Source organism: Echinops telfairi, unplaced genomic scaffold, assembly GCF_000313985.2.
Source record: "Echinops telfairi isolate 266 unplaced genomic scaffold, ASM31398v2 ScPeMD7_7469;HRSCAF=8507_0, whole genome shotgun sequence".
Taxonomy (NCBI): Eukaryota; Metazoa; Chordata; class Mammalia; order Afrosoricida; family Tenrecidae; genus Echinops; species Echinops telfairi.
In genome coordinates this window covers 45816998-45828915 of record NW_022111372.1, presented here as the reverse complement: position 1 = coordinate 45828915, position 11918 = coordinate 45816998, and the positions used below count along the sequence as shown (strand labels likewise).

The 11918-nt window shown below is 41.1% G+C and overlaps 1 protein-coding gene across 1 annotated transcript in view; it reads right to left on the bottom strand.

Moving 5' to 3' along the window:
- ZFP2 (ZFP2 zinc finger protein) overlaps nt 1-2190 on the bottom strand; it is an 18568-nt gene extending 16378 nt beyond the window's left edge. The window contains exon 1 of the mRNA XM_045284422.1: nt 2115-2190. The gene's annotated coding sequence lies outside the window, so the exon portion shown is untranslated. The remainder of the gene's footprint in view (nt 1-2114) is intronic.
- Nucleotides 2191-11918: the final 9728 nt, after the last annotated feature.

The following is an 11918-nucleotide window of genomic DNA, read 5'->3' as shown; positions in this document are numbered from 1 at the left end:
CACCTGATCCCTTCGACACCTCGTGGTTGCATAGGCTGGTGTGCTTCTTCCATGTGGGCTTTGTTGCTTCTGAGCTTGATGGCCGCTTGATTACCTTCGAGCCTTTAAGACCCCAGACGCTATACTTTTTGATAGCCAGGTTATCTCCTCTTACAAAAAACTTTTTGACAGCTTATCAGAAGTGGAGATGGAAAAATAAATATCAGATAAAACATACGTGCAAATAAAAACATAAGCTCCCTCTTGATGTAGGAAGATATTAAATGAGAAATATGAAATTAACTCCTCTTTTGAAAATGAATCAGTTGTTTTCAACAAATTGCTAGCTGGTTATATTAGGGAAAATTAAATGCTTAAATTCAGATTGCTATATGCTGCATGCTGGCCTTCTTCATTTGTATGAATTCTCAATATTTAAAGTAAACAGCCCTCCAGAGTGCTACAGAACTTGTCTGTTATGAAATATACTTTTGGGTTCCCTCTGCTAGCCTCTGGCTTGTGAAGCACTAATCTATAAAACTACAGAAATACATTGAAAGGCTAGTGTGAAACTTAATGGTATCATTCACAGAATGTACTTGTTATTACTCCATCCACTAAAATTTCCTTCCCTTTTCACCTTCCCACTTAGGATAGGTGTAATTCATGATGTTTGAAATAAGTAGCTTCAATGTCCAAGGGTTATAATTTCTCCATATATTTTACAACACTTGATATTTAGTCATCTGAGGCACTACCATAGACTTGATTTCAACTCATAACACAGTGACCCACAGAGTAGGAACTGACTCAATTTCATCTAATAACATTCCTATGCCAATACCACACTGCTTTAATTACTGTAGCTTATAATCTGCAAATTTGCTATGTATGAGTCTTCTAATGTTGCTACTTTTCAATATTATTTTGTCTTCTGTTTGGTATACCATGCACTTTCACTTACATATTTAATTTCAAATGTTAATAAAGCTATGAAATCAGAATTATTTAATTAAAGGTCATGTGTAATTCTTAATCTATTGAACAGTGTATTAAGCACTCATTTAAAGCTGTTATTTCTATTACCACCATAAGGAACTAATGCTTTAGGGAGGTCCAGTCACTTACTCAAGACAATGAAACTATTAAATGGTAGAGTCAAAATTCAAACTTGGGAAACTCTGACTCCGAAGCTTAGATTCTTTCCATATAGCAAATCTTCTCCAATTGTCCTACCTACCCTTGAGACAGGCTGAACTCCCTAAGTCTGTGAGGTAGTTTATTGTGTCAACCTGGCCGATAAACACATGTGGGTTAATTGAAGGGTGGGGAGATAAATGGCTCAGTGAGCCTCACCTTTTGCGTTCCCAGGTCTCCTGCTTTCTGATGGTCGGACCAGGATGCAGCTGCCTTAGCCAGTTCCCTGCTTTAGCTGGCAAGGCTCACTTCATGCAAGACATCCCTGAGGAGAAGCCACATGGACCTACCCAGAAGCACCCCTGGGTGCTGGAGCAGCAGCATGGAGACCCCTGCCAGCACTGAGCTGTTTACACATTCACTGACTCGGTTTTCCTCCTGCAGTCGGCATCATTGAGTCTGTTTCATGAGATGGAGGAGGACTTTGTGGATTGGTGTTGGACATATGGGGTAATGGGTTAATGTTGGACTTGAGGGGTTGCGCAGCACTGGGTTGGGATTTTTTCTTGATGCGCACCTAACCTTTATATAAAACTCTCTCTTATACATGAGTTTATGTGGATTTGATTCTCTAAAGTACCTAGAGCAACACGGTCTGGTTCCATATTCATGTTCTCCTCTTCTCGATTTTGGGACACTGAGCACCTAAACATACATGTCCTTATTAACATACACCTGTGCAATCATTATGCTTTTTCCAATTTTCTATTTTCCGAGAGCCCTTAAGTCCTGTAAGCATGAGAACCATGAAACAAAGGATTCTTGCTCAGCAGATGGTGGTATCCGGCTGTATGAATCAGTGGTGGCTGAACAACAGAGGGCAGGTACTTGGAAAAATATTAAACAAAAGTAGTATCTCACTTGCCCTGTCCAGTACAGTGAAACCCACACACAGTATGGGAGTAAGGGAGATAGTGGAGAGAGAAAAACAAGCTCACCTGAGCTCCACTGACAGAGTCCAGCAGCCTTTGTCTTCTTCCTGAGGGGCCTTACCGAGGGGATGGGGAGAATGTAGAGAAGCCACAGCTGAGAGAAGAAGAGCCTTGAGAAACACGATTCTCACAATAACAAGACTACGAAATACCTGCAAATAAGTGAAATAAGAGATATTTATCGAAACAGTTTTATTACATTGACTTTATTAACGAACTTTATTAAGATAAAGAAAGAAAGAGGAATAAACAGAAGAATGCCATATTCCTAGAAGGATTATCCATATTCCTGGAAGGATTATCCATATTCCTGGAAGGATTATCCATGATCTAATAGCTATTATTCCTTTGGAATTAATAAGCTTGACACTTCTAATTAATTTGTACCTAGGTAATATTATTTTAAAGTCAACTGCAGAGAAATAAGTATATAACAACAGCTGAGAATTTAAAAAAAAATACGAGTGAGAGGATTTGCCACACCAAATATTATAAAGCTACACTAAGTAGTTGAATCATAAATGACTCATTCAAACACACCTATGCTGTTGATTACCTACTCTTTATCAGGCAGCTTTCCAAGTGGAGGGCAGATAAAACAGACACCCCCTTTCCCTCCGAATATCACAGGAAAGAGAGTCAGTGGAACAAATTAAAATGTCACTATACAAAAATTTTGGAAAAACAATATGTAAGAATTCAGAATGTGATGAACATGCCATTTCATACCACTGAAGAATGAATAACTTGTAACAAGAACTTGGAAAAGAATAAATATTTAGACACAAAAAGTACTAGAAGAAAATATAAGGACAATTTTGCAATCTCAAGTAGAACTCAAAAATATTCATTAGTGTCAAGCAGATTTAAATAATGCTATTGTTTGTACCTCTCAGGACATGAAATAGGATAATATCACTAAGAGTTGGTGTGGTTCAATCAGGCACTCTTAAACTGTTATGTTTCGGGAGGTAATTAAGACAGGAGATATTAAAAGTCTTATATTAAACTCTTCTTGATGGAGAAATTTATAAAATGAGGCAAGAATGCAAAGATGTATGTAGTCAGATATCTCCAACTATATAGTTAAAAAACAAATCCACAAAAAACTGAAAATAAGAGCAGATAAATTATGACACAGACATACATTTCCTTACACCCATTAAAATGTGGACTTTTCTTTTTTCAAAACATTGACTAAAGTAAATATGTTAAACATATTAAATAAAAAGCGTATTTGCCATATTGATCCTACAGATAAAAATGGGTGTAAAAACTTCTGGAGCTCAGCACTTAGGATCTGTCCACTGAACACACCTTACCGAATGCACTTAACAATTCCATGTTAAAAACAGAAAACCAAGCAATAAAATTGTATGAATACGAATATCGATATTTGTTTAAAAATACATCCTGACATTCAGATTTCAACATGCAAATTCTATAAGTTTCATGTATATCTATTTCTCCTTTTGATCTTCATTTTCTAATTGTTCTATAAAAAACAAACAATAACAACTCAGTGCCATCGAGTCCTTTTTGACAACGGGGAGCCTATCTAGAGAGGCTTTCTGAGGCTGTAAACAGATTCCTCTTTCTCCCACCCAGCGGTGGTGGGTTTGAACTGCTTACCTTGTGACTAGCAGTCCGATGCTTACCAGGCAGCGCCAATAGAGAACTTATATTTTCAGAGAGAAAAATAACAAAATTGCCTTAACATTTTATTTGGCTAGAAACCGGCTTTCCTATCCTTAAGGAGAGAGGGGTCCAAAGATACCCCAGGGCAGCACCCCTGGGAACGAGCAAGTGTAAAGGGCAGGTCCTGGAGATGGGGCTCACACAATGGCGGAGTGCTGGAGCCGGAGACCCCGCACCTCAGCCTGTCATCCCCACCACATGCTTCACCATGCCTCGGTTCCCTTCCCATTCCCCAGGCGTCCAGGACAGGGGTGCAGTGGAACCGGGAGAGCCAGGCGCCCAGAGCTCCGGGCTCCTGCTTCCAGCGGGGTACCCCGCCCTCTCCCCTCCCGGCCCTTGCTCTCCAGGAACCTGGGTCCAACTGCCGCGCAGAGAGAAGGTAGCCCTTGGGCTCGGCGGAGGCGTGGTGCCAGCGGTCGGCCGGGACGCCCAGAGCATGGGGGTTCAGGGACTCCCCCGCTGCAGACCCGGCGGCCCCACCCCGCCGGCTGCAGAGGCCTCTCTCGGGTGGCCCAGGTCCTGTGGCGCGGGCCTCCGCCGGGTGCTCACGGCACCCACACGCGGTGTCGGCCGCCAGCGCAGGCCGGACCTCGCTTTCCCCCCACCCCCCACCCCCGCGGGTCGGGCGGACCAGCACTCACCTCGGTCAGCCAAGGAAGGCGCCGCCCGCCCTGGACCCCGGAGAGCGCGGACTACATCGCCCACAATGCCGCGGGGCCCGCGTGGGCGCCCGAGTGCACATGCGCGGGGCGGGGCGCTGGAAGGAGTGGGAAACTAGGGTGTCAGTATCCAGTGTTTTGGGGGTTGCAGGAGATTCCCCTTAATAGAGGCCACCGGTGCTCCTTTCCTCCATAGAAGGAAAAAGAGAGGGGTCAGACAGTTGTCCAACCCAGATTCCTCCCATGAAATAGAGAATCCCCTAAAATAGCTATCAGAAGATTCTAGGGGATTGGCAGGGACAGCACAGAGCCTTCTGCCCTGCCAGCTGTGCGAATGAACAAAGGACCCGTGAGAACTGGCTTAATGAACACCTTCACCTTGAAGCCAGGCCCTAGTGAAAACTCTGACACAGGACTGTACTCGCAGATAATTTGAGACACGTTCACTGAAAGAAAAGATGTATGAGACCCAAGAACAAACTGGGTAACTAATAGAAAGTTGTTTGACCATCTATCGGCAGTAGTCAATTCTGCTCCTTCGAAAGTGCCATTTGAAACTCTAAGTGTTACCCTAGACAACCTCCCTTCTCAGCTCTGGAGCGGAAGCTGCTTCACTCCTGGATCAAAGTGTACCCTATTCATGCTTAAGGTATCATCTCAAGAGAAGGCATGCTTCATTTCATTTCTTTTTTTTAAAAGTTTTATTGGCACTTCATCGACTTATCATACAATTCAATAGTTACAACCATATCTAGAAGAGTTGTACAATCTTTACCACAATCAATTTTAGAACACTTTCTTTTTACCTATACTCATTAACTCACTAAGACCCATTTCATTTCTTTGGAAGCAATTCTTTGCTGTAATAAAACTGGGGCCTAATTCTGCTGCTGCTGCTGCTGCTGCTGCTGTGTGTGGTATCTTATCTCTGGGACTCTAACAAACCACACAGATCTGGAGCTTGCCAGTCCCCCTGTGGAAGGCAGCCTGGGCACTGAACTTCGCAGAGAGATTGAGACATTATAAGGGAGGCAGAGTGGACATTGAATGATGAATCTGTTCTTAGTGGACCCACTTCAATACACTCAGACTGATTCGAGCGTATGCTCCTCATGCCAGCCATTATTCCACACCCTTAATAACTATTCCTGTACACATTCTCCAGGTTTCTGTGTGTAAATATTTGAAAACTCCAGAAGTTCTTTAGAAGTATAGCACACTTCTCTCAGGTCACCATTTGGACTTCATCTTTAGGAATTCATGTGACTTATGTCTAGTTATAGGTCTAGAAGCAATAACAGATTGACAGTGTGTTTCCTGGGAACCTAAAGTGATTATCTTGTAAGGCATCTGCTTCAGGTGATGATTCAGATACAGCCCCAGGTACTATATTAATGTGCACAGTTGGGCTAATCTCCTCAAGTGTGTGTTGGCAGGGGCGAAGGTGGGCAGGAGGGGAGAGATAATGGTTTTCCTGAGAGTGGATTAATCTCTTCTGCAGTAAGAGTTGGCGCTGATGGCTGGAGCGGCTTAATGGCTCAATATCTCCTTTTTCTGGATCTTCGACCCCTATGTCTTTATCCCATGCCCCAGGGCCCCCCTTCTTTCCAGTCTGTGCACTCACTTTACTATCAGACAAATTTCTAGGTTAAGAATTAAGCTGGCATTGTAATTTAGCTACTACTATGATAAGACTCTGAGTTTTATTTTCAGCAAGATCAGCTCTACAACTGGAGGAGAGAAGTCTTCCTTTAATGGCACAAGTAGAAGCTTTGAGGTCATTTATATGGCATTTGAGGCAGAATTCCAATGCAAGACATACCAATCAGCCAGCTTCCCTATACTTCTCATCCTAACGAAGTTGTAGAAAGATATCAAACACGTGATCGACCAGAGCTTCACTTCTCACCAATGCTTCATCTATTGGTGGCACCATTTTGAGTATTAGCTTTGCTACTGCATGCCATGGATTAACATTGCCCCTTTACTAGTAGTAACAGACTTATCTATACTTAGAGAGATAAAATTCTCAGTGCCACTAGTCCTAATTAGACCAGAGATCCACTTAAGAAAACTTAACATAATGATCCCCCCCCTCCCCACCCACTCCAGAACCACTGCCAGTACCAATTGTGTTAGGATGGATTCTCTAGAGAAGCAAAATCAGTGACGCTTGTATGTGTTTGTCTATAGCTAGAGAGTTATATCAGGAAATGGTTCACACTGTTGTAGGAGTCGGTAATTCCTGTCCTGTTCAAGTCAGGTTTCTCCTGAGTCAGAGAAGTGGATGAACAGGAAGCAAATGAGGAAGCAGAGACATGGGGGGAGGTGAGGGGGAGCACAGGATAGTGGATGCAGAGGTTATATGAATCTGAAGTCAATCGAATGAATCCACCATCAGTCATCTGCTGATGGCTACTGGGATTGGCACATGATACAACAGGAGATCAAGGAACCAGATGCAAGATCCTGATCTGGCAGAAGGTGGAGGGCCAAAGAGGATTTGACTGCTTGGTCTTTCTCTTATCCAAAAGGCCACACCTCAAGGGGGTGTCATCAGGCTTGGACCCTATTGATAGGATGGGTTCCGCCCCTATCCTGACCCAGGACTCTAGTTGACATAATCCCTAACCTCACAGCAGCCCACTGTGCCACCAAGAGCCCACTTTGTTTTATTTAGACATGTTAAATTAATCCAAACAGAGAGTGTGAGTACTTGCTGTTGTTCTTAATTGCCAGCGTTCTATTTGTACAGTGTAGAATTGAGAGTAATTAAAGTATAGTTAGTCATCAAAACCAGGTTACATAAAATTGACGTGAAGAATGCATATATTTGAACGAGGAAAATGCATAATGGAAAAATACAAGAAAAGAGAATGTAAGAAGTTGATAGAGGAAATTAATTTGTACAACACTGAAAGTCAGTGACGATACAAGTAGAAAGATCAGAGAATGAGTCCAAAGGAGAAATGCTTATCATGTGTGTGAGGTTCATTTGGCGACAGAAAGAAAAAAAGTAAAAGAAAGAAAGAAAGCAAAGGTAGGAAACGGATTCAAGGGTTTATTTCTGAGCTCCGGGGAGGGAAGGGAGAGCAGAGAAAGGGATGGGAGCATCCTGAGCTCTCAGGTAGGTTCACGGGCCCCCATTTGGGGGTCCTCATTTGGGGCCCCTCAAAGTCACCCTGTCCAGGAGAGAGGTGGAGAGTTTTATAGCCCGGAGCTGGGGGAATGGAGTAGCTGGGAAATTTTCCACTACAACTTTGTTGTCTGCAGGTCCGGAGCTCAGCAACAGCGTTCAAAGTTATCTGTAATGGTTAGTCTTCTGCACCTGGGCCTGAAGGCCACCAAAGGGGAGGTGGGGGGGGGATTCTGGCCTCTGGTAGCATCTTTGGAGTGTTTTCACCAGCTCTATCTCCTAGCCCACCTGCCCTGCTAACTCCCGCTTCTGCCTCACAATGTGGTTGGCAATGTCAGGTGTTACAATCTATGAATTAAGTAATATGAAAACGCACTGCTGTTCCGTCCCTTCCAACTCATAGCAGCCTTACATGTGGTGAGCCTGTAAATCTTTGTGCTCCTATTTTCCCCACAGAGTGGTGGATGGATTTAAACGGCCAGCCCTGTAGTTAGTAGCCCAAGCCCTAACCCACAGCTCCCCCCTGGGCTAAATAATAGGCCAAGTAAGTTATAATTATTAACTAGGTGATCACGGAGGAGCCTTGAAAGCATAGTGCTTGTGGTGGGCTGCTAACCACAAGGTCAGCAGTTTGAAATCACCACTGCCTCTGCTGGAGAAAGAAGAGGCTTTCTACTGCTAAAGAGAGTTACAGCCTGGGAAACCCTCAGGGGCAGTTCCACTGTGTCCTGTAGGGTCGCTGTGAGTTGGAATCATCGCAGTGAGTTTGAGTTGGGTTTGAGGAGATCATTGACGATCGTGGCTAGAACATAAATCAGTGAAGTAATGTGGCTAGAACATAAATCAGTGAGCTATGAGACCCCGACCTCATACCATAATCAATTATTCCATGGCAAAATATTGACCAATTTAGGAAGCAGCAAAAGAATATAAAATAAATACATAGTCATGATGCCAAAAAAAAAAAGAGTAATCACATATACAGCAATAGATTAGAATTGAGAATCCAGAAGTAAATCCCTCCACATATGTACAGCTGATATTTGGAAAAGAGTTAAAATTCATTGAATGAGGAAGAGATAAGGTAATCTCTTTAACATATGGTTTTGCAAAACTGGATTTCCATTTTCAGAACAATAAAACAAGACCTATACCTCATACCATAATCAAACTCAAGGTCATGATATAACAGATCTAAATGCAAAACTGAAAACATAAAGACCCTCAATCAAAAATATATGGACAAATTAAAGGCCCCTAATAATGATATCAATACACTATTGGAAACACACAAACAGAATAAGATAAGCTGGGTGAATAGAACCTCCTAAAAATCAGACACTGATGTGTTTAAAAAATATATCACCAGAAGAATAAATATCGGACAAGGGACAAATTTCTGTAATTTATAGAAAACATTAACACCTCAATACCATAAAGGAAAATAATCTAAAATTTAAAAGGGCAGAGAACATGAACAGACAAAGGAAAGAAAAAACAGCAAAGAAAGGAATCAGATGGCCAACACAGAGATGAAAAAATGCATGCTGTCATTAGCCATTATATAGATGAAAAATGAAACAATGAGATAATCATCTCACCCCAGTGTTAATAGAAAAGTTCTAAAAGATAGAACACAACAAACACCAGAGAAGCTATGGAGAGATTCAAACCCTCATGCCATGCTTCCAGTACTGGATAATGGTGCATCACTGTGGGAATTTGTATGGCATTTCCTTAAAAGTTGGAAATAGAAACACCATATGACCCTGCTATCCCACTACTGCGAGGTAGTAGGATACTACTGTATCCATACAAAAGAAATAAGAATCAAAACACAAATAGATACATGCACACTCATGTTCATCACAACACTACTTACACTAGCAAAACCATGGAAACAATCTAAGTGCCCAGTGACAGACGATTGGGGTAGCAAACTTGGGTGCATACCCACAATAGAATAATACACAACATTAAAGAAGACATACGTGTGGAACCTGCAAATGGATTTTGGGCTTCCACTGTCATTCAAACCCTTCTGCAGCCAGGTGTTCATAATTGAAGCTGCTTCCATTCCTTTCTTCAGATTTGGATTTTGCTAATTTACAATCCTTGGATCACATGGACTGGTGTGCTCTGGTGAGTCTTCTCTAACCGTAGTTGAGGAATGTGAATAGACTTGTTATCAGGCAGAGAGCGTTATAAAGCCCATTATGGCAGATGTAGTTAGGTTACATTTTAATACCTTATCATTTGATTTCCTTTTGAGCTCATTTTAAAGCTATTTCAGTAAAAAATAAAAAGAGGTGGAGATTCAGCCTCAAGGGAATCCCCTCTGACTATGGACTGGGAATGGGCTTAGCCTGCTGTCCTGTGGAGTGCATTGGAAAGTGGGTGGTTGCAGTTTCAGTTAGGGCAAAATTTAACAGCTCATCTTTTGATCTCCTTTTTGACCTATTATAAATTTGTTCTGGCTTTTAATTTTTTCTCCTTTTTTTCTATTGAGTTTTCTCTCCGTTTTATTTTGCTATTTTTTGATTTTTGTATGTTTTTCTGTATATGAAAGTCAGGATATGTAAATCTATAGAGATAGCAACTGGACTCATGGGTTCTCGGGGGTATGGCAGGACAGGTTGGAAGGAAATCAGGAGCTTATAAAGTGAGTACAAGAAAGAAGAAAATGTTATCAAATTGACTGTGGTGATGATTGCACAACTCTTTAAAAATATGATTGAACTATTGAATTATATGATATGTTAATTATATGTCAATAAAACTATTATGAAAAAGAATAAATATGAATCTGCACTATACCTCATTGAGTGGGTGAACCTGGAAGATATTATGCTGAGTGAAATAAACCCATTACAAAAGGATCAGTATTATATGAGACTACTATTATGAAAACTCAATCAATATTTTATAAACTAAAATAAACATTTTGAGATTACCAAGATAAGGTGGTGAAGGGAGGGTAAATTTCTAATTAGAGAATAGATACATATTAACTTGGATGAAGGAGAAGCCAATATGCAATAAGAGGAAAGTCAACCAAAAGAAGGGAGGCAGAGGAATACACTGGGAGGAATACAAAAGTTAATCCTGACACCAGAATACAAAAGTGGATGCATGAGAAGACTGACAGGTATAGGTGTGTGTGATACTGTGCCCATGAATATATTGGTTTGATAGAGAAAATGTCTACATATTTATTTACCTATGCTACAAATATATCTATAATTGTTGTAGAGCACACAGAGGGCAAAATTATGAAAACTTAGAAACAACCAAACACCTTGGAGCAACGCAAGTTTGGGAGTTTGGTCTTGGTGGACATCAAGGTCAATTGACATGACACAATGTTTTACACCTGACTTTGGTGAGTAAGCACAGGGTTAGAAAAACTCATGAGAAGACATCAAAGTGCAACCAGTGACTTCTCACCATCTAAAAGAAAGAAAATAAAGGAAATCAAAGATGCATAGAAACAACTGATCTAATGGACTATTGGACCACAGGAACCTCAGCATCAATAATATTGACCTTCCTAAGGATGGGGAAACTATCAGCATGGGTGTAAGTTCAAAAGAAACTGTGTCTTGTTTCATAAATCCTGTGTCATAATCCTGTGTCCCATTCTCCAGTGTAGAGAAGGAAGCTCACATTTACGTACCATGTCAGTTCCCTCCAAAATCAGCATCCTAAACTATACCTGATGCTCAAGAAGGTGTAACTGGCAAAGATCTACGGTGAATAGATCTAGAGGGGTTTGTCATTCATCCATTTGTAACTCTCAACATGGACAGTTGATATAATTCCATTTTTGGTCATGTTTTGTGTTCTATGTGGCAAAGAAATGCTATCATTTTGCTTTATAAAAAGGAATGCATGTATGTTCAAAAGCCTTCCATGAAATGTTTTGAGGCATCTGAAATTGTTTCAACCCTTCCCATAATTGCAATGTCCAAGACAAACCATTCTTTATATTCTTTGGAGTATATTCACCTATCTTTCACATTGAATTTAAATCCTGGCAGTACCACTTACCAACTTTCTGACTTGGGCAAGTAATTAACCTTTCTTGTCCCTATTCTCACATGTTAAATAACAAATGATAGTAATAGTTTTACTTCTCGCCCTCTTATAAGAATTAACAGAAATAGTTCACATCATTGGCAAAGAAGAGTTCAGTACTCAATCAACCCTGTACATTTATCCACAGAAATTGTTTAAAGAAGTAAAGTTTTTCCTAAGCATTCTTGCTAATTTACTTTATTGTTTTTATTACTGGAGGGGAAGCATTGCAGTTAATTA